The 26,165-nt window shown below is 37.0% G+C and overlaps 1 protein-coding gene across 2 annotated transcripts in view; it reads right to left on the bottom strand.

Annotated features, from left to right (window-relative positions):
- Positions 1 to 25,926, bottom strand: part of LOC150098343 (uncharacterized) — a 554,092-nt gene extending 528,166 nt beyond the window's left edge. For both annotated transcript variants that reach the window (XM_090404722.1, XM_090404723.1), the window contains exon 1: positions 25,835 to 25,926. The gene's annotated coding sequence lies outside the window, so the exon portion shown is untranslated. The remainder of the gene's footprint in view (positions 1 to 25,834) is intronic.
- Between the last annotated feature and the right edge of the window lie 239 nt (positions 25,927 to 26,165).

Here is a 26,165-nt window from a genome sequence, read left to right as displayed (position 1 = left end):
TGGAGTAATTACTTCGAGAAATTGCTAAACGAAACAAGCAGTGATAGCACATTGGTAAAAAAACACTCAACAGGCATACAGTCAGGAATACATATCCATACTTGAAGTAGAAAAAGCCATCAAAGGCTTAAAATGTGGAAAGGCAGCAGGAGTAGATGATATTCAACCAGAAATGCTGAAGTATGGTGGTATAAAAGTCTTGCAATGGCTGCACTGCATAGTTCAGAAGGCCTGGACAGAGGGACGAATTCCCAATGATTGGAGTAGAGCTCTCATAGTACCCATATATAAAAAGCGAAATAAAACTGAATGTGAGAATTACAGAGGTATTTCCCTACTGAGTGTTCCTGGTAAGATATATGCCAGTATACTTGAGAAACGGTTGAAAAGAATTGTGGAAGAATAGCTTGGTGAAGAACAAGCTGGATTCAGGTCAAATAGAGGCTGTCAGGATCAGATCTTCACTTTACGACAAATAGTTGAGAATATAATAAAGATCTCTATTTTAGTTTTGTAGATCTGGAAAAGGCATATGATAAGGTGCCAAAACAGAAGCTATGCAATATGCTACAGTTATATGGTGTCAATGGGGCATTATATCAAGCAATACTTAGTCTTTATTTGAGTTGTAAGTCAGCAGTTAGAATTGATGGAAGTACAGGAAGATGGTTTAATGTTAAATCTGGTGTGAGACAAGGATGTACATTATCCCCTCTGTTATTCATTATCTATATGGATCACATTATGAAGGAAAGTGGTATTAAACATGATATCAAAATTGGATATGTTAATGTCAGTTCTTTGCTTTATGCGGACAACGTTATACTTATCAATAAATCTGCTACGAGTCTGCAAGATTCCTTTACTAAATTGAATAACTGTTGTGATAGATATGATATGAAAGTCAGCAATAAAAAGACAAAGACAATGAAAATAGGCAGAATCATTGAAAATGTCAACTGCATTGTGAACGGAGAACCTGTGGAACAAGTAAAACATTTCACCTACTTAGGCACGATTTTTAGTGAAGATGGTAAATTAAATATGGAAATAGACAACAGAATCAATAAAGCTGATATAGTAGGAAGTCAACTGAATAAATTCATATGGAATAAGAGAGAAATTAGTCGGAACACTAAATTAGCTATGGATCTGAGAGCTGGGTCAGAAGCAAAACACTTGACCAAAGACTAGATACCACAGATATGAGAATCCTGCGAAAGATTAGAAGCATGAACAGATGGCATCAATGGCAATATCATATTAAAAACGAGATATTAGAAAAGAACTTGACATTGTCAGCATCCAGGAATGCGTTAGTAGAGCTAATCTCAGGTGGTATGGTCATTTAAACAGAATGGGTGAGGAAAGATTGGCAAAACAAGTGTTCTCTGCCAGGTTGGTAGGAAAACAACCCAGAAGTGCCTTAGACGACAGAAATATAAGATCTGATAATATTGGAGTCTTGACAAGTAACAGACTGATCTGGAGGAAAATTGTAGATAGGAAGTTAGTAATGATGTAAATTTTTCATGTAATACTATCATATCCTCTACATATGATATGATATTGAGGATATATGGCAGGAATATGATGATGATGATGGTATCTTCTCTAGGTCTGGCTCCCACTGATAAAATGCAATAAAAGTCAAAACCAGTGTGGATAGTAATCCCTCTTAATGCATAGCGTTTTACACTTCTGAAAGGAAGTGTGTTTTGCATTATGAGATAAGGCAATTTATGTGAAATCATCAGCCTCTATACACAAGTAACCTAGTCATGTGCAAGCTTTGTTTGCTAACACTTGGATCAAGGATTAAACAAGAATACAATTTCTTGTGAAGTATAATTTACTAATCAGCTTGCATATTATGAACAAGTCAGAAATATGATTAATGGATGACATATTAAACAAGGTCAAGATATTGTTCAACCACTTCACATGGTTGCTTAATAAATCTTGCATTACCATGCTAGTGCACAAGGAAGAGAGGGTGACTACAACAAGAATACGAGTTAATAAGGATATGATTCTTTATGTAAGTGAATAGGATAATTCATCCTGACAATCATTATCATTAGCTTATTCGTTTAAAGGGAGAGACTCATCTATCAAATTATACAGTATCACAATTTGTCTGGGCATGGTACAGGTTACACGTATGCTGATGAAGCTGTTAGCAAATCAATAGGTGTAGGATTTTGATGGAGACTACCAGATAGTCTCCATCAAATGTCTCCATCTTGTGTTAGTCTATATATATATATATATATATATATATATATATAGACTAACACAAGAATTTTATTTTTATGCACTAAGATGAATTTTATTGTCAATTAAATGAAATCATATAATGAAACAAAATAAAATAAACATATTACTAAAATGAGTGGAAAAGTTTATGTGTTCACAGTATTGATGACAACACAAAATTATAAGAAAATAATATTTAACTTATTTGCTGATATTTTACCCAGCATCTTCAGAGCACAAATAGCTTACCTCCTCCAAATGGGGTGCAGATCCTATCACACTGAGATCTTCTGTCTTGGCCCTTTGCTATTCTTCTGCTGAATATGCCTGCCCAGTATGGTCCAGATCCTGCCATGCTGAAAAACTTGGCTTGATCCAGCATTCAATGAAAGCTCCACTTAATTACAGAAAGCCTGAAACCAACACCACTAAAAGTGGTGTTGGTTTCAGGCCTTCTGTAATTAAGGCTGGTATTGCACCCTCTTCAATTCGAAGATCTGCATTCTCAGCTCACAAAAGAAGCAGACAAATGAATGATGAATGCCACCCACTATTCGGCCAGACCGCAGTACCCCAAAGACTAAGATCCTGACATAGCTTCCTGGCAACTGTTGAACCACCTAAACCTTCCAGAGACAAGACTTCAACAATGGCTTGCACTATATCCTGAAAATAATACTGGTATTCCAACAGCCGAACATCTTACACGTGGTGTCCACTTGGACTGGAATACTTGGAAAAGCCTCAACAGACTTCAAACGACAGGACACTGCAAACAAAACCCTCATCAAATGGGGCTGCCTCACTGGCCAAGACAATTGTGAGTGTGTGGGACAACCCAGTCGATGGAACACCTTCTTTCCTGTCCCTTTCTTCCATCACCTTGCACAAAAGAGGACCTTATATCCTGCACAGAAAGAGCAGTTGATTGTGCAAGATACTGGAGGAACAGGAATTATTTAATTATTATTCCCTGTATAATTCACCTACCAAATCTAAGCTGATCTGACTGTAATGTATCCTAATTTATTTTATTATTATTATTATAACCTGACACCTCCAGGGAGTCTAAAGACTCATTGAGGGAGGGCACCTACTCCACCAACTACAACGAGCCACATCATCTACACCAACGTCATCTACTGTCCACCACCACCACTAGTATTTTCACAGACAATCACAAACATCCACACCCAAGGCGGATTCGAACCCGCAGCCTCTTGGCTAGAGAGTAGATACGCTAACCACTCGTTTTAAATTATGTTGTACCACTTACTTACTACTGTACCACTTGTGTTGGGATACGAAATAAATAAGAGCAAAGAAACAGTTTGTCACAGTATGTGAAACAAAAACAATTGGTATAACAGTGAGACTAGTTTAAAAAAATTGTAATGGACAACACAAGGAGCTGAAGTCCTAAGCAGACACCCTCTATGTTGGAAAAAAAGAGAAAACAAATATTAATTAGATCTTAAAATGACAGTCTCCCAGATTTTTGGTAAATTTATACAGCCATACTCGTTGAGGTTTGGAGTATGTTTTAAAGTTGTTTTATGTTTTAAACTTCTGTTGATTCCAAAAACAATCTCTCTCTCTCTGACTTATGACTTCTGTGTAGCACTTTTGTTTTCTTCCAATTGATCCTGTGTGAAGTTGTATCCAATGCATGGTCTGCTAGACCTGACTTGCCATAACGATAGTGCTGGATGTATTTTTTTATGTTCACCAAGGCAGATATCAACAGTTCTTCCTGTCTGTCAATAGTAAGCAGACAGAAAATTTTCGTTTTCACAAAGCCTATACACCATGTTAGTTGCAACTTGTTCAGTAGAATTTTATTTGTAAAATTAGCATTTGTGAAATGCCTTAATGATATCCAAAATCTCAATTGCAGTTTGGACTGATTTCAATTTATGCATGCGTATATCTAAAGCACATATGGGCAAACCCCCCCCCCCCACCCCACCCACTGGACGGATCTGGCCCTAATCTATTTCAGCGAAGTTTGTCTGATTCGTGGTGGGAGAAAACATGGTGTGTTCTACTAACTCACATTAAGCTGACATCATATGACTTGTGCAAAACACACTGTTTTCTCCAACCAAGGTCTCTTTCTCACTTTGACTAGCGGCGTGTATGAACATGTTACAACGTGTCAGTTCGGTACTTGCATTAGTGTTGTGCTATGTTCAGTGCCTGCATTGATGTTGTGCTCTGTTCAGTGCCTGAGGTGTAGAAGACAGCTGTTTGACAGTTCCTAATATCACTTATAAATTTGGGACCATGTCAGGGGTTATTGCAAAAAAAAAGAAAAGTAGATGCAGAGAATCGTCAATTTCAAGACAACTGGACGGAGGATTATTATTTTATTCCGAATAAAGGTTTGCCTATATGTTTGCTGTGCAACGAATCTGTATCCGTCAACAAAGAACACAACTTGAAGAGACAATTTACTTCGAGACATGCGGATCACCCAAAAATTGATGGACAACTACAAAAAGATGAAATACAGAAGTTGAAGAAAAACTTGGATACCCAGCAGCAAATGTTCAACAAGCAAAGAACGCAGCACCACAGCATTGTCAAAACCAGCTTTGTGGTAAGCGAAAAAATCGCTAAGCATTCTAAGTCATTTGGTGAAGGAGAGAATGTCTGCTGGATGTTGCAAGTATAATATGTCCTGAAAAGAAAAAGACTTTGAGAATATTCATTTGTCGAGACATACTGTTGTCTGACGGATAGAAATTATGGCTGATGATATCAAAAAAAGTTTAAAAGAGAAGATTGCTAGATTGGAAGCATTTTCAATTGCTAGATTGGAAGCATTTTCAATTGCTTTGGATGACAGCACCGATGCCTCCGATACAGTACAACTAGCAATATTTATTTGAGGAGTTGATGCGGATTTCAACATCACACAAGAATTACTGGCGCTTAGGCCGTTAAAAGGAACAACTACCAGTGAAGATATATTTGAAACATTCAACGTAGTCTTCGAGAGATTTGGGCTTAAATGAAGTTCACTATCTGGCATATGCACTGATGGAGCCCCTGCAATGGTTGGTGCACAGAAGGGATTTATTGGAATAGTTCATGAAAGAGCAACAGAACTACAGATCCATCTGGAAAATTTAACAAATTTTCACTGCATTATCCACCAACAAAATCTGTGTGCAAAATCGATTAAATTCACAAATGTTATGGAAATTGTAGTAGCTAGTATTAACTTTATTAAGTCACATGCACTTAATCACCACCAATTTATTTGGCAGACCTATTTTCGGATTATGAAAATGTGTCTTATTATTGTGAAGTGAGGTGGTTGAGTAAAGGAAAAATGTTAAAACGATTTTATGATCTGAGACAAGGCATTGCAGATTTTATGGACATAAAAGGAAACACAATTAACCAAGTAAAAGATGATGAGTGGGTGTGTGATTTAGCATTCCTTGTAGATATCACCGGATACCTAAACGAACTGAATCTTAAATTGCAAAAACAAGGACAATTGGTTCATGAACTGAATGGACAGTCAGATAAGAGCTAAAAATTGTTATCATTTTCCTACTCGAGCAACTCATAAAAATATCCCTTATAATTGTTATGGAGATGAACTGAAGGCACTAATAAAGCAATTTGATACATGGTTTGCCAACTTCAAAAACAAAGACTCCACATTCGCTATATTTGCTCGTCCGATGGATGCTGATATAAATGTGCCAGAAAACTTACAGATGGAACTTATTGAGCTTCAGGCAGATTTAGTGCTAAAATCACAATTTAACAACATTACTTTGACAGATTTTTATAAATTTTATTTGGTGGAAGAAAAATATACAAATTTACGTGCCTTTTCAAGAAAAATCATTTGTCTTTTCGACAGCACATATGTGTGAACAGTTTTTTCGAGGATGAAATACAATAAATCAAAAATTCGGACAAGAATAACGGACAAAAACATTATACATATCCGCAAGGAGATGTGTTTTGCATTATGGGAGATACTGAGATAGGAGTGTTGTGAGTTTGCTCCACCTCTGCAACGAGTTGCCCGGTGTTGTACCACCTTAACCCAGTCCTGAAGATACTTTCAGGTGCAAACTTTGTTTGCTCACACTTGGATAAAGGATTAAACTAAATTTATTATAGTCTAACCAAGTGAAAAATAAACTTTCAACATCTTTCTCTAAATCCAGAGTAAGTCAATAAAAAGGTGGCACACCGTTTGGCAACTCCTATAGGTAGAGATGACCTTGCTAATGCTTCTGCCTGGTATCTCCACTCGGGCCTGGCTCCCACTGAAGAGACCTCAATAAAGGTCGAAACTAGTCTGGGTAGTGGCCCTCCCCTTAATGCATAACGTTATACATATCCGCAAGGAGATGTGTTTTGCATTATGGGAGATTATGAGAGATACCGAGATAGGAGTGTTGTGATCTTGCTCCACCTTTGCAACGGGTTGCCCGGTGTTGTACCACCTTAACCCAGTCTTGAAGATACTTTCAGGTGCAAACTTTGTTTGCTCTCACTTGGATAAAGGATTAAACTAAATTTATTATAGTCTAACCAAGTGAAAAATAAACTTTCAACAGTGAATAAAATAAAATTCTTAGAAAACCAAGCAAAATATAAAGAAAAACATACAAATAAATACACGAAGCAAGCACAAGAAATCTGATAAGATGATCTGCTGCTCTATCAACCTACACATATTCCTACCACAACTAGATGAATCACCTAGTCACTCGATTAGTCCCTCCCTGTGGTTATTTACTGATATTATTATCATCATCAGACATCCAAGGAATCAAGAGACTCGCCAGGAAAGTTCCGCTCTCCCATGTACAGCTCACCATATGCTGACTTAAATGCATTCACTGTCTCTGCGCTCAACACATGCTCGGGCAATGCATTCCAATCCACTACTCTCCATGCAAAAAATCTATTCCTCAAGCCCTTGCTCATGCCCTCCTTATACAGATTCCAAGGATAGCTTCTTGTTTTCCTGGTCTCCACATTCTATGAAAAATCTCATCCACATTAATCTAATAATTACCTATTCACAACTTATATGTCTCAACCACAACCTCCCCCTTTCTTCAATCCACTAGGCTCTGCAATTTGCATTCTCTCAATCTGTCCTCATACTCCACATTCCAGAAACCAACTTAGTGAATCATCTCTGAACCCTCTCCAACAACTCATCATTCTTTTGAAAACCAATCTGTGCACAGTAATCTAAATATACAATGAAATCATAACATCCTTACTTCAACATGTCAGTGTTCTTCACAACATTCCCATAATTTGCTGTGTTGTCCTTAATAATCATTCTTCCTTCTATTGGCCACATATTGAAAAAACTCCCTAGGCTTTCTTTTAGCCTCATTTGCTAACTGCTGCTCATACTGCACTTCTGCTACCCTTACCAAGCGAGTTGCTTGGTAAGGGTAGCAGAAATGAATTTTCATTGCTTGCTCTTTGTACTCCTCATATAACTGATTATCACCACTCATTATGTGACACCTCCACAATGCCTTTTTCTACCAGATTGCAAGCTTCACCTCTTCAGTAATTCATTTTATACTTATTTAATCTCCTGATCCTTAGCATACACTCAGTCACTGCCTCTGCCTGATACTTCCTGAGTAGAGACCAAGCAGCAGTGATTTCCTTCCCATCCAATGATATTGATGCAAGCCACCTCCCAAGTTTGTCATAATCAACTGCCTTATACAGTGGTATCCAAAACCCAAGGACAAACACTGAAGATTACAACCACAAATTCAGACAAATCAGTTTGTGGCAATTTGTATAACTGCTGATTTCTCCTGAATCATTTGGTGCTAAACATGCTACCATGCATTGCAGTTCGAGGGTAAACATATTCCATTCTGAAATGTCTCTCTGCATAGTTTACATTAATTAATTAAGGACGTAGTTAAGGAATTAACTACATTCTTAGGAACTTTGTAACTTTTGCCAAAAATGTATTGCAATTAAATTTGTACAAAATTTATAATACATTTTTTGTGTAATATAATTTATTAGCCTGATTTAATATGCATTAGTATGCAAGCAATAAATTTATGTCCACATTTGGCTGTAGTCATGAAAATTTTGTCATATCCAGGTAACAATGTAGTTCTTCCTTAGTTTATGGACACTAACTAGTGTAGTTCCAAGTGAAGTTCTGATATGGCTGGCCACCACCCAAGTAATCACTTCATGGTCACTTTCATCAAGTGGGGGAAGATGTGACACTTCATTTACAATAATATCTTCTGATGAGATAATCAAATCCAAGACCCTCCTCAATCCACACATAGCCTCTGTTATAAACTACTTAAGACAGCTGTCTTTCAAAAACTTAAAAATTCATTCTCTTTGGTTGCATACACTGTCTCTTTATTCCAGTCTATATTACCATAATTGAAATCATCCATAATGATTTCTATTATTTCCATTTTCACATTGCTCATTAATCATGGTTCACATCTTTACACCGTTTAGTAATTCAGATATACCAACCAATTATAGCATTCCTCCCCCATGTAGATTTGGTTACAATCAAAGAACCATCACGATATGTGGAGCATCTGCCAATACGAAAATTATGAATCTACTACAGGTCACAGTGTTTTCACTCACATTTTTGTTTTCATCAGTGGTGAGAGTCCCCAATTGTGCCGACATGAATGTTAACAGGTCCAACAGAAAGTGGAGAAACAATGTTTCCCAGTTCACTGGAGCAGCGACCACAAAAGTACCTGTAGAAGACAAAGCTGAAAGTGCATCTATGAGAAAGAGATTGAAGTCAGCTCTTTGAAGGAAGGGACATCTATGAGATGAATTGATCTCCTCTGGACAGCATCAATTTTCAGGAAAGTTTAGGTGCACCACCCCAAATGGGTGGGTGTAAAATAGCACCTGGAGTAGAAAAAAAATGCCTAGTTTTTAAAAGATGATATCAATGTGATGTGTTTATGGCAGAAGATAGTGGAAGTAAATATCAGTCAAAGGAGAGAGAGATCTGATGTCTGCTGATTTCTGTATTACTAAGGGTAAAGAAAAGTGAACTGAGATTCCTTTTGTGAGATAAAAGTTAAGACTGCATTTTGGTGGCATTGAAGATGACCAGGATGTCTCTGTCTCACTCAGGATAGTATGATCATCAGTGTTTAAGGCACTGGTTGCAGATGATCTTGAAGCTTGGTATGCCTGAGAACCACATTTGATGATAGCTTAGGATAGAATAATAGAGGGCATCATCATTAGCAAAGCTAAGGATTAGTGGTGATTGAGAGTGGGTTATTTATGTACAGGAGAAAGAAGGTAGGTAATAGAATGGAACCCTCAGGCACTCCAGAATTGGTGATAAAGCTCAAAGAGAGGGCCATCCACTAGAATATGCAGTGAATGACGAGAGAGAGAGAGAGAGAGAGCGCTAGCTATCCAATTACAGAGGGCAACAGGTAACGAAGGCAAAAAGCCCTGGATATGTCAAAAGCAAAAGCATATGTTTCGCTGAACCTTCCATGGCATGTCCAGTGGTGGGTGAGATAGGCTAAGATATCAGCTATGGATCTAGATTAGTGGAATTCATACTGCAGTTGCTGATTAATTGGTAGGCATCTATGTAGTAGAGAAGTTGACTGTTGATAACCTTCTCCATTACTGTAGAAAAAATAGAAGTGATGGTGATTGGTCAATAGTTGGACAGCAGGTTTTCATCCCCCTCCCTTTTTTTTTTTTTTTTTTTGGAATAGGTTGGATATGTGTCAGCTTGGAATAGAAGACTGAAGAGAAAAAAAAGGAGGATATTAGCTTAGGAGCACAAAGTCTGAGTACAATTAGAGAGATGTCATTGAGACCAGGAGATTTTTTTTAGTGTCCAAGTTTAGTATTCTTCTTCTTATGTCTTTTTGCCAAGAAACCACCAGAGGTACAAAGTGCTCAGTTACCAGCATGGTAGGAGGTGATTTGCCTTTGTTATCTAAGCAGGAGTTGGAGGAAAGAATGATGCCAGAAGGTCAGCTTTACCTCTGAGTGCTGTAACAGTGATGCCATCTAGGTGAGAAAGAGGTGGAAGTGAAGTTGAGCAAGTTGCATCCTTTGAAGAACCAAAAAGCACAAATTCCATTTTCAAAAGCAGTAGTCAAACCATGAAAAGGAAGAGTAGTAGTTCCAGAAGTCATTCCACTCAGTACCTTTGTAGTGCCAAAGGATGTTGGAAAGGATATGAGATTGGCAATGGGTTGAGGTAGGGCATTCTCTTGCATAATATTGATCTCAGCTGTTGAGAAGAGAGAGAGAGACCTCTGTAATGTATCTAGTTAAAATAAAAGATCACAGGTATTTACAGAGTGTAGAAAGGGTTGTCAGGAATTTGGGTAAGTAGGCGTTTGATTGGCATTAAGTCAATGCTTATAGCAACAATTTCTGCATCACACTAGCTTGTAGGAAAAGTTTGTGGAGAGGAAAATGAAAATATCAGAATAGTTTTCAGAATTTGGGGAGCAGTAAATACAGCAGGTGAAGGTTACTGAATGGAACAAGGAAACCTCTATGAAAGAAGGTAAAAAAAAAACAACAGAATTCTAAAGTTAGCATTCTCTGGCAAGCAATGCACAAAAGCATAAGTGCCACCCAATCATGAACTTTGTAATTTGGGCACTGAAGGTAGACGACTATGGTTATTATAGCTGCAATTTGGATTTCTGTCAAAAGGAGGTCACGTCTGGATGGCTGAAAGTGATGATATACCTAAGTTATGGAGGAATTTATGCCATGGATGTTTGTAAATTGGATGTGAAAGTGATTTTTTTTAGGGGGGGGGGGGGATCTGGTATTTTTTAAATACTGTGTTTGGTTTGATTTCTTTGATGGGATTAGTTTATGCTGAAAACTTATTATGGTCACAGCTTGTTTCATTTTTGGCTCATTGTTGGATGAATGGAAAGAGTGGACACATGCAGTGAGAGGTGACAGACACCTAGACATGTTACTCACAAAGAGAGTAACCAGTCTCCTTGCCATTAAATGGCCTCAACATACCAGTACTTGTCCCCCTCCAGGTACAATTTTGAAGGGTATGTGACAACAGGATTATGCACAAGCTGATGGGGAAGCCTCCTGACTCAACACCGAAAGTTTCAGGCCTGAATTACATGGTGGCTGGGCTGGGGAGTACCAACATTTTTATTATTCATACACCCCGGGAAGTTCTGAGTCTCATGGGACTGAGAACCTCCTGATCTAGAGGCTAAACATAGCATTTGTCACTTCATGCACCTTCGTTTAGCAGGGTAGTGTTTCACTAAGTTATTTACAGGTTAATAAGTCTGACTAGCATTACATCCAACTAAAAGAGTATTATTTTGCAACTACCTGTGGCAATCCATTCCGGTCATTCACCAATCTCTAGGCAAAAAAAAATCTAGTCTGCATACCCTTTCTACAATACTCTTACACAACTTCGAGGGGAGACCCTTCATTCTCATGTATTGAGAAAATTCTTTTGCATCAATCTTAGAGAACCCTTTCACTAACTTATAAGTTTCTATCATGTCCTCTCTTTTCCACCTATCGACTAGACTTTGCAATCCGCACTTTCAATCTATTCTCACAGAGGAACATTCCACAGATCTATAGGTCACCAGCTTAGTCAGTCATTTCTACACCTTCCCCACTCTACCACCTCCTCATCCCTAAAACAATCGGATAACCAAATAAACAGGATTAATAACCTTTCCATCTCTACTTGTCAATGTATTCAAGTAGAGATGAGAAAGAGTACATTCAAGTACTCCCTTGACCTCTTCTGCCAACTTTTACAATATTCCCTCTGAAGTTCAACTTTATCCACTATTACTCCTCCTTCCAAATCCCTCAATTCATCAATATTTTGCAATCCAGTACCATAAATGTAATACATAGTATATAACATTTTCAACAGCCATTATCCTTCACCCACACTGCCAATTTATATAAATTATGCTGGAGCATATATATCTACATCACCTTTATCAACTATTGCCATACCCAGTTCTGTATCATCAGCAAATACTGAATATCCTTACTTAAGTCATTCCCTATATCATTAATATACAAATTAAACCACAGTGGCCCTTATACCGAACCTTGAGATGCTCCACTAGTCACTTTCGCTCTTGTGGATTCCACTACACCATATACAGTAGCTAACAAATTAATCCGAACAAGCCGAATTTTTGTGAATTTTTTGGTTTTAGTTCACTATTTTGGTTGAGTGCTGTGCGTTTTAACCACTTCTGTGATGTTTATTAATAGTGTTGTGTGTTCAAAAATATGAACTCTTTCTCGGCACACATCCATAACTCAAAAACAAATTGCCAGTGAGTGTTGGTTTGAGTACTGTCAATGCAATTTTAAAGAGGTTTAGGGAGACAGGTATCTTTTCTCCTGACAGAAAAGGAAAATGTGGGCAAAAACAGAAAACTACACTTACTCAAGATCTAGGAAAAGCAAAATGAATCCAAGATTGTTGACTCTAGACTTAGACTTGCAAGCTAGTGAGATTAATGTTTCTGACGTGACAGTCCATCAAAGATTGTTGGAAGCAAGGAGGACTGCCAACAGACAAGGGAAAACAACTGTTGACAAAGGCTATGTAGAAAAAGGGTATCCGGTTGACAAAAGTGTACAAAAGTTAGAATGTTGAGAAATGGAAGAAGGTCATATTCTCAGATGAGAACCATTTCTTTGTCCAAGGAGAGTGAGTATCCTATGTTCACAAATTAGAGGCTGAGAAGAGTCTCCTGCCCACCATCAACACATTCCTAAACACCCAACTAAAAAAATGTTCTGGGGTTGTTTTACACATGACAGTCCAGGATCACTTGTGCTTGTTGAGGGTATATGAAAGTGACCAATACATAAAAATATTGGAGAAAAGAGTGGTTCACAGATCCAGAAAGAGAAAGAACTCATCAGCCAACAGGAGCTTGCTCCATGCCACACTTCAAAAAAAGTGAACGAGTTCCTCAAAAATCACAACATCCAATTGGCTTCAGTAGCCTGGCAATTCATCATCATCATCAAATTCCTGCCATGTACCCTCAAGGGGTGTACAGGATATGACAGTACTACATGAAAAAATTACATCATTACTAACTTCCTATCTACAATTTTCCTCCAAATCAGTCTGTTACTTGTCAAAACTCCAACATTATCAGATCTTATATTTCTATCGTCTAAGGCACTTTGTACCGTATCAATCCACCTATATCTTGGTCTTCCTCTGGGTCGTTTTCCTGCCAACCTGGCAGAGAACACTTGTTTTGCTAATCTTTCCTCTCCCATTCTATTTAAGTGACCATACCATCTGAGATTAGCTCTGCTAACGCATTCCTGGATGCTGACAATGTCAAGTTCTTTCCTAATATCCTCGTTTTTAATATGATATTGCCATTGATGCCATCTGTTCACGCCTCTAATCTTTCTCAGGACTCTCATATCTGCGGTCTCTAGTCTTTGGTCAAGTGTTTTACTTCTGACCCAGCTCTCAGATCCATAAGTTAAAATTGGTTTGAACACTGTCTTGTATACAGCTAATTTAGTGTTCCGACTAATTTCTTTCTTATTCCATATGAATTTATTCAATTGACTTCCCACCATACCAGCTTTGCTGATTCTGTTGTCTATTTCTATATTTAGTTTACCATCTTCAGTAAAAATTGTGCCTAAGTAGCTGAAATGTTTTACTTGTTCCACAGGTTCTCCATTCACAACACAGTTGACATTTTCAATGATTCTGCCTAATTTCATTGTCTTTGTCTTTTTATTGCTGACCTTCATACCATATCTATTACAACAGCTATTCAATTTAGTCAGAGAATCTTGCAGACTTGTAGCGGATTTATTTAGAAGTATAACATCATCCGCATAAAGCAAAGAGCTGACATTAACATCTCCAATTTTGATATCAGGTTTAATACCACATTCCTTCATAATGTGATCCATATAGATAATGAATAACAGAGGGGATAATGTACATTCTTGTCTCACACCAGATTTAACATTAAACCATCTTCCTCTACTTCCTTCAATTCTAACTGCTGACTCACAACTCAAATAAAGACTAAGTATCGCTTGATATAATGCCCCATTGACACCATATAACTGTAGCGTATTGAATAGCTTCTCTCTTGGCACCTTGTCATATGCCTTTTCCAAATCGACAAAACTTAAATACAGATCTGTGTTATATTCCCATGCTTTCTCGACTATTTGTCGTAAAGTGAAGATCTGATCCTGAGGGGTGCTTAAGGGTCAAAGCTGTATAACTGAGAGGAGACCTCCACATAGCCTTTAAAGGAATGCGGAGAACCGACCAGGGCTTCTGACCTAATGTCCAATCCTCACCTTCTCGTGGTGCACCCTGTTGGGTATCTACTTGGATACTGAACGAACGAGGATGGGCTGGCAATTTGGGATTTAGCCGACCAAATTGTATTCTTATTGGTTAAACCAAAATAAAAAATGATGGCCTGGCAATTCTCCTGACCTTAACCTAATAGAAAATTTGTCGGCAATAACGAAAAAGTGACTTAGAAAATTAAACTGTGATGCAAAGAATAACAATACAATCCATTATAAAAGTATGGTTTTGAGATGCAGAAATAAGAAAAAATGTTCTACGTTGGTAGAAGCCATATCTAAGTGAATTAATGAACTTATTAAGAACAGAGGAACACAAATTATTAGATAAAGTTGGAGTTTAATTTTTGTACTTATTTTCTTGTGAAATTAAAATTTTTCTTTAAATTGTGATTGTTCAGATTAATTTGTTTGCTACTGTACTACTCTCTAGTGCAGGCGTTCCCAACCCTATGCCCACAGGCACCATGGTGCCTGCCGCTGTTCAACCATGTGCCATATAGTTTGAAATAATCACGTGCACATTACGCAACAATTCGTGGCATGCTATATGATGCATGCATTAATGACACATGACGAGTATTAAATGCATACAATGTAAAGTAGATGCGCATTCGAAGTTGTACATTATCTGTTGGTAGTTATACGCGCATAATTTTAACAGTGTCTTGTACTTAAATTTTTGAAATATTCTGATTTTTAATCCTAAAATGAGTGAATCAAGTAAAAGACAATGAACTACAATTTTAATACTGACTGGGAGGAAACATTGTTTTGTTAATTTTAAAGATAATTGTGTTTGTTTGTTGTGCAACAGTAGCATTGCAATTCCAAAAAAATATAATGTTGAACGTCACTTCCAGACAATGCATGCCACTTTTAATACGAATTATCCACTTAAATCTGAAATAAGAACGAAAAAAAAAAATCAACTAAAATCGAACCTGTCTACCCAACAGTCGGTTTTCACTAGAGAAATGTGGTAACATCTAAAAATGCCACCATTGCTTCTTTAAAAATTTCTCACATGCTCACAAAGAAGAAAAAACCGTTCTAAGATGGCGAGTTGTTAAAAGAAGCATTTTTGACTGGCGCCGATTGTTTATTTAAGGGATTTTCTAACAAACGTGAGATTATGTCAGCAATACAAGATTTACAATTGTCAAATAACACCGTCACAAGAAGAATACATGTAATTTCAACGGACATACAAACTCAGTTAAAAAGTGACTTGGAAATATGTAACTGGTTCTCTTTACAATTTGACGAGTCAACAGATGTATCAGACACAGCACAGTTAGCAGTTACGTGAGAATGGTATTTAGTAACTTCGCTGTAAAAGAAGATCTACTGAAAATATTACCCATGAAAGGACGAACAACGGGTGAATATATTTATAATACATTCAGAATATACACCAAGTCGATAGATATGCCTTTGCACAAGCTGCCTGCGATAACTACTGATGGGGCACCAGAATGGTTGGCAATATCAATGGATTTATTCCACTCTGCAAGAAAGATCATTCATTTCCAAACTTTATGTCCTACCACTGTATTATCCACCAGGAAGCTTTGTGCAGTAAAATACTGCCCTTTGGACATGTTATGAAAGTTGTTACAAAAATAATCAACTCCATTCAAGCAGCCCCTTTGCAGCACCGACTTTTCAAGATTCTATTGAAAGACAATGAAGATAAAGAACCTGATCTCATCCTGCGTACTGAAGTACGTTGGCTCAGTAAAGGTAAAGTCCTTAGAAGATTTTTAAGCTTAATTGAAGAAATAAAAAAATATCTTCACGTCAAAAATGAAAATTTTGATGAACTAAATGACTTTTGCTGGCTGTTGGATTTATGTTTTCTCCCAGACATCATGGAAAACTTGAATTCTTTAAATTTGGAGTTGCAAGGAAAAGATAGACATGTCGCTAAAATGATAGGCTCTGTAAACTCATTAAAGCAAAACTGGATTTGTGGATATCACATCTGCAGATGGGATCTCCCATTCATTTCCCAAATATGAAAAAAATGGTAGGCGATAGTGAATTTAACTTGTCACCATTTGTTAAACATCTTCAAGTGCTTAAAGAACAGTTTGAAAAGAGATTTCAGGAATTTACTATCATCGAGCCAATGATCTCCTTTTTTATCAATCCTTTTACTTGCCAAGTAAATATAATGGAAATAGCTGCATGCATTGCAAAGCTTGTTCAAGTAAATGCTGAAGAAGTGGAGCTAGAAATTTTGGATCTTCAGAATGACATTACGCTAAAATCCCATATAACAGATGAAAACTTCTGGAATCTAGTGGATAGAAAAAAAGTTTCCATTCTTAAAAAGAGCAGCGTACAAGATAAAATCGTTTTTCGGTTTCACGTACCTTTGCGAATCATTGTTTTCAACCATGAATATCATAAAATCAAAATATAGATCACGACTCACTGATGAGCATCTTGATGATTGTTTAAGAACTGGAATATCATCATATTCTCCTAATTATGAAGCACTGGCCAATGAAATGCAATGCTAAAGATCACACTAACTTACATATATATATTTAAATTTTTATATAATGTAAACTTTTAAGTAATAAAACATTTGATTATAATGTAAACTTTGTATGTATTCATTTAACAAAAGAATTCAAAAAATTTGTTTGAAAAAATAGATAGTGCCCGTCGCCCTACCGGTATTTTAGAATGTGCTCTAAGAAACAGAAAGGTTGGGAACCCCCTGCTCTAGTGTCTGTGTTGGTCACCCTTCACCTATTCATGCCAACAGCTTCATATCAATTCCCATTTGCTTCAACTCATGTAATAGTGTTTTGTGCAGCACTGTGTAAAATGCCTTTGCAAAGTCCAGCAGTATCATGGTGTAGCCATTTTCCATGTTCAATTCTGCTGTCACTCTCATTATAATATGTGAATAATTACAAAAGCATGGCTAACCTTGAAAACTATGTGCCCACCACAAAGTATCATATTCCTATCCACCTACTCTTGAATTTGACCTTTAAAACTTTTCCAGCCCCTTAACCACTACCATCACTCTTGATATACTAACTGGCCTGTAATTTGCTACTTCTGTCTTGAAGTCACCTATATATAATGGAACCATCTTTCCACATCCTGGAAAAACCTTGCTAGAGATGAGACTTAAATGAAATGACTTCATCAGAAGCACACCAATAGATCATCAATAGATATTTTTAATATGCTGAGACAAAGCGCATCCATCAAATGCTTCAATTTTTTCTGAAACTGTCTGCTGAGCTATTTCCAAAATCCACAAACTCTCTCTTTCATTTAACTGAAGCCTTACTGACAATTGTTTAACTTCACCAAATGTCACTTGAGTTAATATCTGAGCAATACATCTTTTTAATACTGTCATGGAATCATTTGTCTTTCATGAAAAAACTGTAACATTTATTTTTTCATTTGCCCTGTTCAAATCAGTATCAGATTCCTGCAAGTCCAAACTCAGGTCTAATGATTCTTGAAGAGCATCAAGAGCCTGTCTAATTACAGTTTTCATTTGTAGTTTTTTTTTAGTCCTTCTGTTGTGCATCTTTATTTTTTGGTTGCAATTTGATACATTCTTTGCTTCTTGAAAATGATCAACTAGCACCTTAGTTATTGCAAACAGCTAAAACAGACTGGAAGCTCAATGCTTCCCATCATGTGCTTAAAATTCTTCCATTTTCTAAAAAAATGGACTGTCTAAAAAAGGAGTTCAATATCAAGCGAGTTTGTACATACTGTTAATTCTCTAGCATTTTTGGTAACATGATATATGAAAAGGTGTGTCAAAAATGCTTTAAATCTTTTGATAGTTGCAATGGATTTCACAATATTACCGAGTGATAGTTCTAATCGGCGATTAGTATAATGAAGAGAATTTTTCTTTCATTATTTTGGGTAACATCATTATTACAACCCATCAATAACAGACACGCCATCATGACACAAACTAGATGAGATTCTTAAACAGTTTCCATCATACAGTATATGAGAGAAGACTATAAAGCAGAGAATAAAATATCCCTTTTGTAGTAACACTTCCAGTTCAGGCAAATCTTCTAAGACAGAAGTCTTCAACTATAGGCCAATCTATATAACTGGTTGTGGTCAAGGTGTTGGAAAGATTGGTAAGGAATAGAATACAGAATTGGGTTGATGGACATAACATTCTTTATGATGGTCAGCATGAATTTTTAAAGGGTAGGTCCTGTTTTAGTAATTTACTTGGATTTTATGATAAAGTGAAGAGTATGTTAGATAAGCGAGAATCATATACAGTGATATTCTTAGACTTTGCAAAATTGCATTTGATAGATTACCACATAAGTTGGTGTACAAGATGCAGAAGATGGGAATAGATAGTATATTGGTTAGATGGATCAGAGACTGGCTCTCTGAACAATACCAGCAAGTTGTGTATGATGGAGCAATGTCTCAAAAAAGAACCAGTGGTGTGCCCCAGGATTCTATTCTTGGGCCCCTGCTATTTAACTTCCTTGTAAATGATATCTCGTGTGAACTGACTGGGGATCTTCAGTTATTTGTTGATGACGATGCAAAGTTGGGAAGAATTAAGTAGCATTGCTGATGCTGAATCCCTTCACGAAGATTTGAATAGACTTTTTACTTGGACAAGAGTGGGGTTAGAGTTTTAATATCAATAAGTGCAAGGTGTTGCATTTTGGAATGCAAAAATATAAGACTGTGTACTATATCGATGGTGCTGTACTGCAAGAAGTGGATGAGATTAGAGATCTGGGAGTGATGGTTGACAGTAGACTGAAGCTTGGAGTGCATATTGCTAGTGTTGCACATCGTAGTGCTGCTTATGATAAGAAGTACTCTAACATGCAACAATAAGTGGTTGTGCCACTGTATAAGGCACTGGTCATACCACACTTGGACTATTGTCTGGTCATCTGGTTTTCAATGTGATGTGGAAACATTGGAGAAGGTCCAGAGACGAGTGACTAAGACAATATCAAGACTTTGGAAGAGAGGTTGAAGAAATATGGACTGTTGAGTTTGGTGAATAGGAGGAAGAAATGTGATATGATAGAGATGTTTAAGTGAGTGAGAGGATTTTATCAGATTAATCCAGAGGGAATTATAAAGAGTAGAAAGTGAGAGGGGAAGAACCAGAGATCATTTCTGGAAGTTAAGTAAAAATGTGGTGAAGAAGGATGTGAGGAGAAGATTTTCTTATATGGAGAATTGTCAGTGAATGGAATGCATTACCAGAATGTGTTGTTAATGCAAGGAGTGTTAAGGATTTTAAGATTCTATATGATAAATATGTTGTCAGTTGAATGAACCTCCCATAATATGTCTGTCGACTCCACGGAGGGTGTAATAATAATAATATGACCCATGTCAATCCTGTTTAATCTTGTACGTCAATCTCCGATACAAAATAATCAAGAGAAGACTGATTTTCTTTTACTACCTTAAGCAGTGCAAAAAAGTTTTGCTGTTATCAATTTTTCACAAGATACTCTTTTATTATTATTATTCAGGCCTCCATGGAGTCAAAAGACTCATCGAGGGAGGTCCCTCCTAGGAAACACAAAGTCTATCATACCACTCCTTAAACGCATTGCCTGTTCTTGCTCTCACCACTATCAGGCAATACATTCCATGGTTCAACCACCCTCCATGCAATATCAAGAAACCTCCTCATCCTCTTTCTCACTGTTTCCTTTTGCAACTTCCAGGGATGGCCCCTTGTCATGACTCCTTCCCGCTGTTCAACCAAGCGAAAGAACAAACTCCCCAGTGTCAACCCTGTAACCACCTCTCAACAGTTTACAAGTCTCAATCATATCACCTCTCCTTCTTCTATCCACCAAACTCTGCAGTCCACACTCCCTCAGTCAATCCTCATAACTAACATTGTACAGTCCTGACACCATCTTTGTTATCCACCTTTATACAGTTTCCACAGTTAATTTATCACCTTCAAATCCTGGGGACCAGATCTGAGAACAATAGTCTAAGTGTGGTCTGATCAGTCTTATACAATGGAATGATAACCTTTTTATCTCTGCAGGTCAGTGTCCTTCTCATTATTGCAGCAATCCTCTGTGTTACCTTCACTACCTTTGTATGTCCCCTAAATTTCAGGTTTCTATCAATCATCAACCCCCAGATCTCGTCTCCCCTACTTCCTCCAGTTTAACTCCTCCAAAGGTTAAACAATGTAGGTCCCTGTACTGAGCCCTGTGGGCTCAGTACAGGGACTTGTAACCTTCTTCCCCACTTGTAACCTTCTGCCTCTTTGATATTGCTCTACCATACACAACTCTCTGATACCTATTGGACAGTCAATCCTGAATCCAGTTGACCAATCTGACATCCAGACCCATGTGCTGCAACCTGAATATCAGTTTATCATGTGCCACCCTGTCAAATGCCTTTGCTAAGTCTAGGAAAATGGCAGTATATGCCTTTCCCTCATCTAATGCTCTTGTAACTTTATCATAAAAGGCTAGCATATTGCTAAAAAAGAGCACCCCTTCACAAATCTATGTTGACTCTCACAGATAACATTACCCTCATCTGCCCAATGCTGTATTTTTAAATAGATTTTCAAACAGCTTTATGTTCCACTGTTTTATGATGATTTGAAAATTTTATTCCTTAAAGATAACTGATGCTGCCTACTTTCCCCAACATAGATAACTGAGAAATCTTACCCATCTTCTTTTCCACTCCAAGAGCTCCAACCTGTTTATATAATGCACCTCCACATCTCTTGTTTTGACAATTTAGCCAATTATATTTTTAAAAAAATATTTTATCGACAGTCAAGCAATTCAGACAGTCATTTATGTCAGCCATTTCTTGCAGTATGACACAATCAGGAACAAAAACAGTTTTTGACACACCCTCTATGCAGTTAACTCTTCACTCATTTTCCCACTTGTTTTGATTTCTAAACTGTGAAAAAGGGAAAGAAACTAATAATTCTTTTCATTTCTTATTTAATGGTTAAAGACAACTTTTGTATTGCCTCTTAGATAAACAGACCATCTGTTAAACAAAACAAAAAAAAAACATCGTCATCATCAATTTTCTGATGATGAATCAAACTGAACATCCGAAAAGGGTGTTCAGTTACTATTACAGCACTATATAATTAACTTTACAGTATTATTAATCAACAATTTTCCTCCAAATCAATCTATTACTTGTGAGCACTTCAAAGGAACTTCTGACAAAATCAATTCACCTAGACCTTGGTCTTTCTCTGGGTCTCTTTCTTGCCATCTTGGCATCAAACACCTGTTTTGCTACATTCTTCATCAATTCTCTTTAAGTGGCCATATCACCTTAGATTAGCTCTGCTGACACATTCTTGAATGCTAGTAATGTCAAGTTCCTTTCTAATGTTTTCATTTTTAATATCATTCTACCACTGGTTCATTCCCCAAATTTTTCTCAGAGTCCTCATTTCTGTGATCTCTAGTCTTTGATCAAGTGCTAAGTGCTTTATTTCTAACCCAACTCTCAGATCTATAACTTAAAACTGGTTTAAACACTGTCTTGTATACTGCTAGTTTGGTGGCTAATTTCTCTCTTCATCATCATCATGCACATCAAGGATTTACGCCTAGCATGGCCTGTTGTGGCCTTAGAAGTCATCGTTGAATCGTTTAAGAGGATGTCCTGGTTTTCTTTTTCCTAATGGCTTGTACTTTAAGGCTTGTTTTGGTAATCTTTCTATTTTCATTCTTTGAACATGTTCCATCCATTTATGTTTATATATTTTCATTTTTTTCTATTATTGATTCTTGGTTTAATTCTTTCATATTGAAAGTTTATTTTTCACTTGGTCTGCAAACAAAGTCTGCACCTGAAAGTATCTTCAGGACTGGGGCAAAGTGGTACAACACCAGGCAACTGCTTGCAAAGGTGGAGCAAGATACCAGCACTCTTATCTCAGTATCTCCCATAATGCAAAACACATCTCCTTGCAGATATGTATAATGTTATGCATTAAGGAAAGGGCAACTACTCAGACTAGTTTCGACCTTTATTGAGGTCTCTTCAGTGGGAGCCAGGCCCAAGTGGAGATACCAGGCAGAAGCATTAGCAAGGTCATCTTCCTCCTATAGGAGCTGCCAAACGGTGGCAGCTCCTATAGGAGCTGCCACCTTTTTATTAAATTACTCTGGATTAAGAGAAAGATGTTGAAAGTGTTTTTAACTTGTTCTGACTAGAATAAATTTAGTTTAATCCTTTATCCAAGTGTGTGCAAACGAAGTCTGTGCCTGAAAGTATCTTCAGGGCTGGGGCAAAGAGCACAACACTGGGCAACTCCTTGCAAAGGTGGAGCAAGCTACCAACACTCCTATCTCAGTATCTCCCATAATGCAAAACACATCTCCTTGCAGATATGTATAATGTTATGCATTAAGGGAAGGGCCACTACCCAGACTAGTTTCGCCCTTTATTGAGGTCTCTTCAGTGGGAGCCAGGCCCAAGTGGAGATACCAGGCAGAAGCATTAGCAAGGTCATCTCCTCCTATAACACCTCCTTTACAAGGAGTTGCCCGGTGTTGTACCACTTTGCCCCAGTCCTGAAGATACTTTCAGGCACAGACTTTATTTGCACACACTTGGATAAAGGATTAAACTAAATTTATTATAGTCTGACCAAGTAAAAAATAAACTTTCAATATCTTTCTCTAAATCCAGAGTAATTTAATAAAAAGGTGGCACACCGTTTGGCAGCTCCTATAGGAGGAGATGACCTTGCTAATGGTTCTGCCTGGTATCTCCACTTGGGCTTGGCTCCCACTGAAGAGACCTCAATAAAGGTCGAAACTAGTCTGAGTAGTTTCGTATCAAATAGTTGCCTAATTGATACATAAGGAGAATGACAAAACAGTTTGAGGAAATTACAGAGGTATACTCTGTTACGTACAGTATGCAAAATACTTACCTCTATTTTGAAGAATAGATTAAACCCATTTATGGAGAAGATAACTGGTGTCTACCAAGGAGGTTTTCAGATAAGGCCAATCCACAATTGATCAGATTTTTGTTGATTTCCAACAACCATATGACAGTATTAACAGAGGAAAATTATGAGATTATGATACTAGATTATCTGGTATTCCAGAGTGTAAGATTTACAAGGTTAACAATGGAAAATTTGGAATCATATGTTAAAATACAGAATGATTTAACAGATCCCTTCCCAGTAACTCAAGGATTAAAACAAAGCTATGGTCAGCTCCAATACTTTTTTTAACTTAGCATTGGGATACACTATCCAATCAGTGCCAACAGATACTAAACACACTAATAAACAAGTCAGTGCATATTGTGGCATATGCAGATGACATTAACCTGTCAAGAACTAAACTGAAAGTAAAACAAATGTAGTTTGACTAGAAAAATCAGCAAGAGATAGGAATAAAATTTAATCAACAAAAATCTTAAAAATAGACATGAAGACAAAAATAATTACCACTTAAAGGAACTTTATATTCCTTTTAAATATAATCTGAGCTTGAAGCCTCCCTGCCTTTTATTTATTGGGATAAAGCAATTCATTAGTAGACTGATTTGTTTTATTGGTATTTAGACAGTTACTGTGGCTATAATATAGCATGTCTAAGTTTAAGGCAGTATATAGCCTAAAAGATGAGAATGTAAACAATAATATACCTAGAAAGTTTTTTACCTTGGGTATAATATACATTAAGAATACCAAGCTATTTTAAACCTGGTTTTAATCCATTTCCAAAGTAAGGAAACAGACAAGTAAGTCAAGTTCGCGCCTGCAAGTAGTGCAAGTCTGGGTGACTCGCACGTAGATCAAGTCTTAGGCAACTCATGGTAAAGGTGGAATAAGCTCTGATCACTATTCTTAGTATTTACCCTTAATGCAAAGCACATCTCCTTGAGGAGATGTATAATGCTATGCATTAAAGGCTAGGGGCCACTACCCAGACCGCTTTCGACCTTTATTGAGGTATCATCAGTGGGAGCCAGGCTTAGAAATACCAAGGTTTAAGTTCATAAGCTCTGTATTACTTAAACCTTAGTATTTCTAAGCCTGGCTCCCACTGATGATACCTCAATAAAGGTCAAAATTGGTCTGTGTAGTGGCCCCTTGCCTTTAATGCACAGCATCATACATCTCCTCAAGGAGATGTGCTTTGCATTAAGGGTAAATACTAAGAATAGTGATCAGAGCTTATTCCACCTTTACCATGAGTTGCCTAAGACTTGCACTACTTGCAGGCACGAACTTGACTTACTTGGGAAATGGATTAAAACCAGGTTTAAAATAGCTTGGTATCTCTAACGAATAATATACCTATGTATATAAATAAATAATTATACACTTGTTTATCATTATACAGTAGTTCTAAGCTGTAGTTGCTGTTCACCATTACAGTGAAATAAACTGCCATCTTCATCTATTGCATAATCCCTCCCCTAAATAAACAAACTCGGGGAAGGTATTACTGTGAACATTAATACCTTCACCATTGCTTCATGCAATGGTGGTTAGTTAATGACCAAGTCTTCTGCACAACAAACTGCAGCACGACTGGCTTCTTTCGTATTTAAGATAAGGAAGATGGTACTTTTTCCGCATCTACCTGGAGTACGTGTGTCATCTAAAAATGACAACACAAGCATATTATTATTATTATCTAAGCCCTCCAGGGAGTAAGGACTCAGCGAGTGAGGCTATATCACCCAAACCAGCTGTCACACCTTTCCTTAAATTCATTCACACATATTAAGTAAGAATCTAGGTTCTGTTTAATTCATGTTTCGTTACACATTATTTAAAAATGCCCGCCAAATTCGGGATGTTAATATCTTCATTGCATTAGATGAATTTCTGTAAGGAACCACAAACCGCGCAGTGCAATGACGATGCGTTTCGATTCAGATTCCAACTGTTATTAAATTTTATTTAAATAAACGTGTCAGTATTACTACATATATTCTAGTGCTTTCTGTAAAGCGCAAAATATTTCACTTCGGTCTTCTGCTACACTATTCGTATAGTACATTTTTTTTTTTCCCCAGTCAATCCTTCAATATCTTCACATGTTGATTATAATCGTTATCTAACAACAACATAAAACATACATACCAACATGAAAACTGACGTCAAAACCAAAACTTAAAAACGAAGACCTATTCAAAACTTTCCCCCGACCTTAACACGACTTAACACGAGACCAACGAATAACAGCAGTGCTGCCGACTTCCTAGCTTATTAAACATATATTAAAATGGTGAAATACATAAATGTTAACATGATAAGATATTAATGTTTCAGTATTAAATCAGGATATTTATCTTGGATATTTGTGTTAGCATAAATTTCATCTGCTGATTCCAAGCCAAGAATTAGCAATTAAATAATAAATAAACATGCCATAAATAATAATAAATAAATAATAAATAATAAATAAATACAT

Source organism: Typopeltis vanoorti, chromosome 15 (assembly GCF_054136105.1).
Source record: "Typopeltis vanoorti isolate ZY-2024b chromosome 15, IOZ_Tvanoo_1.0, whole genome shotgun sequence".
Lineage (NCBI taxonomy): Eukaryota > Metazoa > Arthropoda > Arachnida > Uropygi > Thelyphonidae > Typopeltis > Typopeltis vanoorti.
Note: the sequence above shows the minus strand (reverse complement) of the source record. Positions and strands in the feature narration are given on the sequence as shown.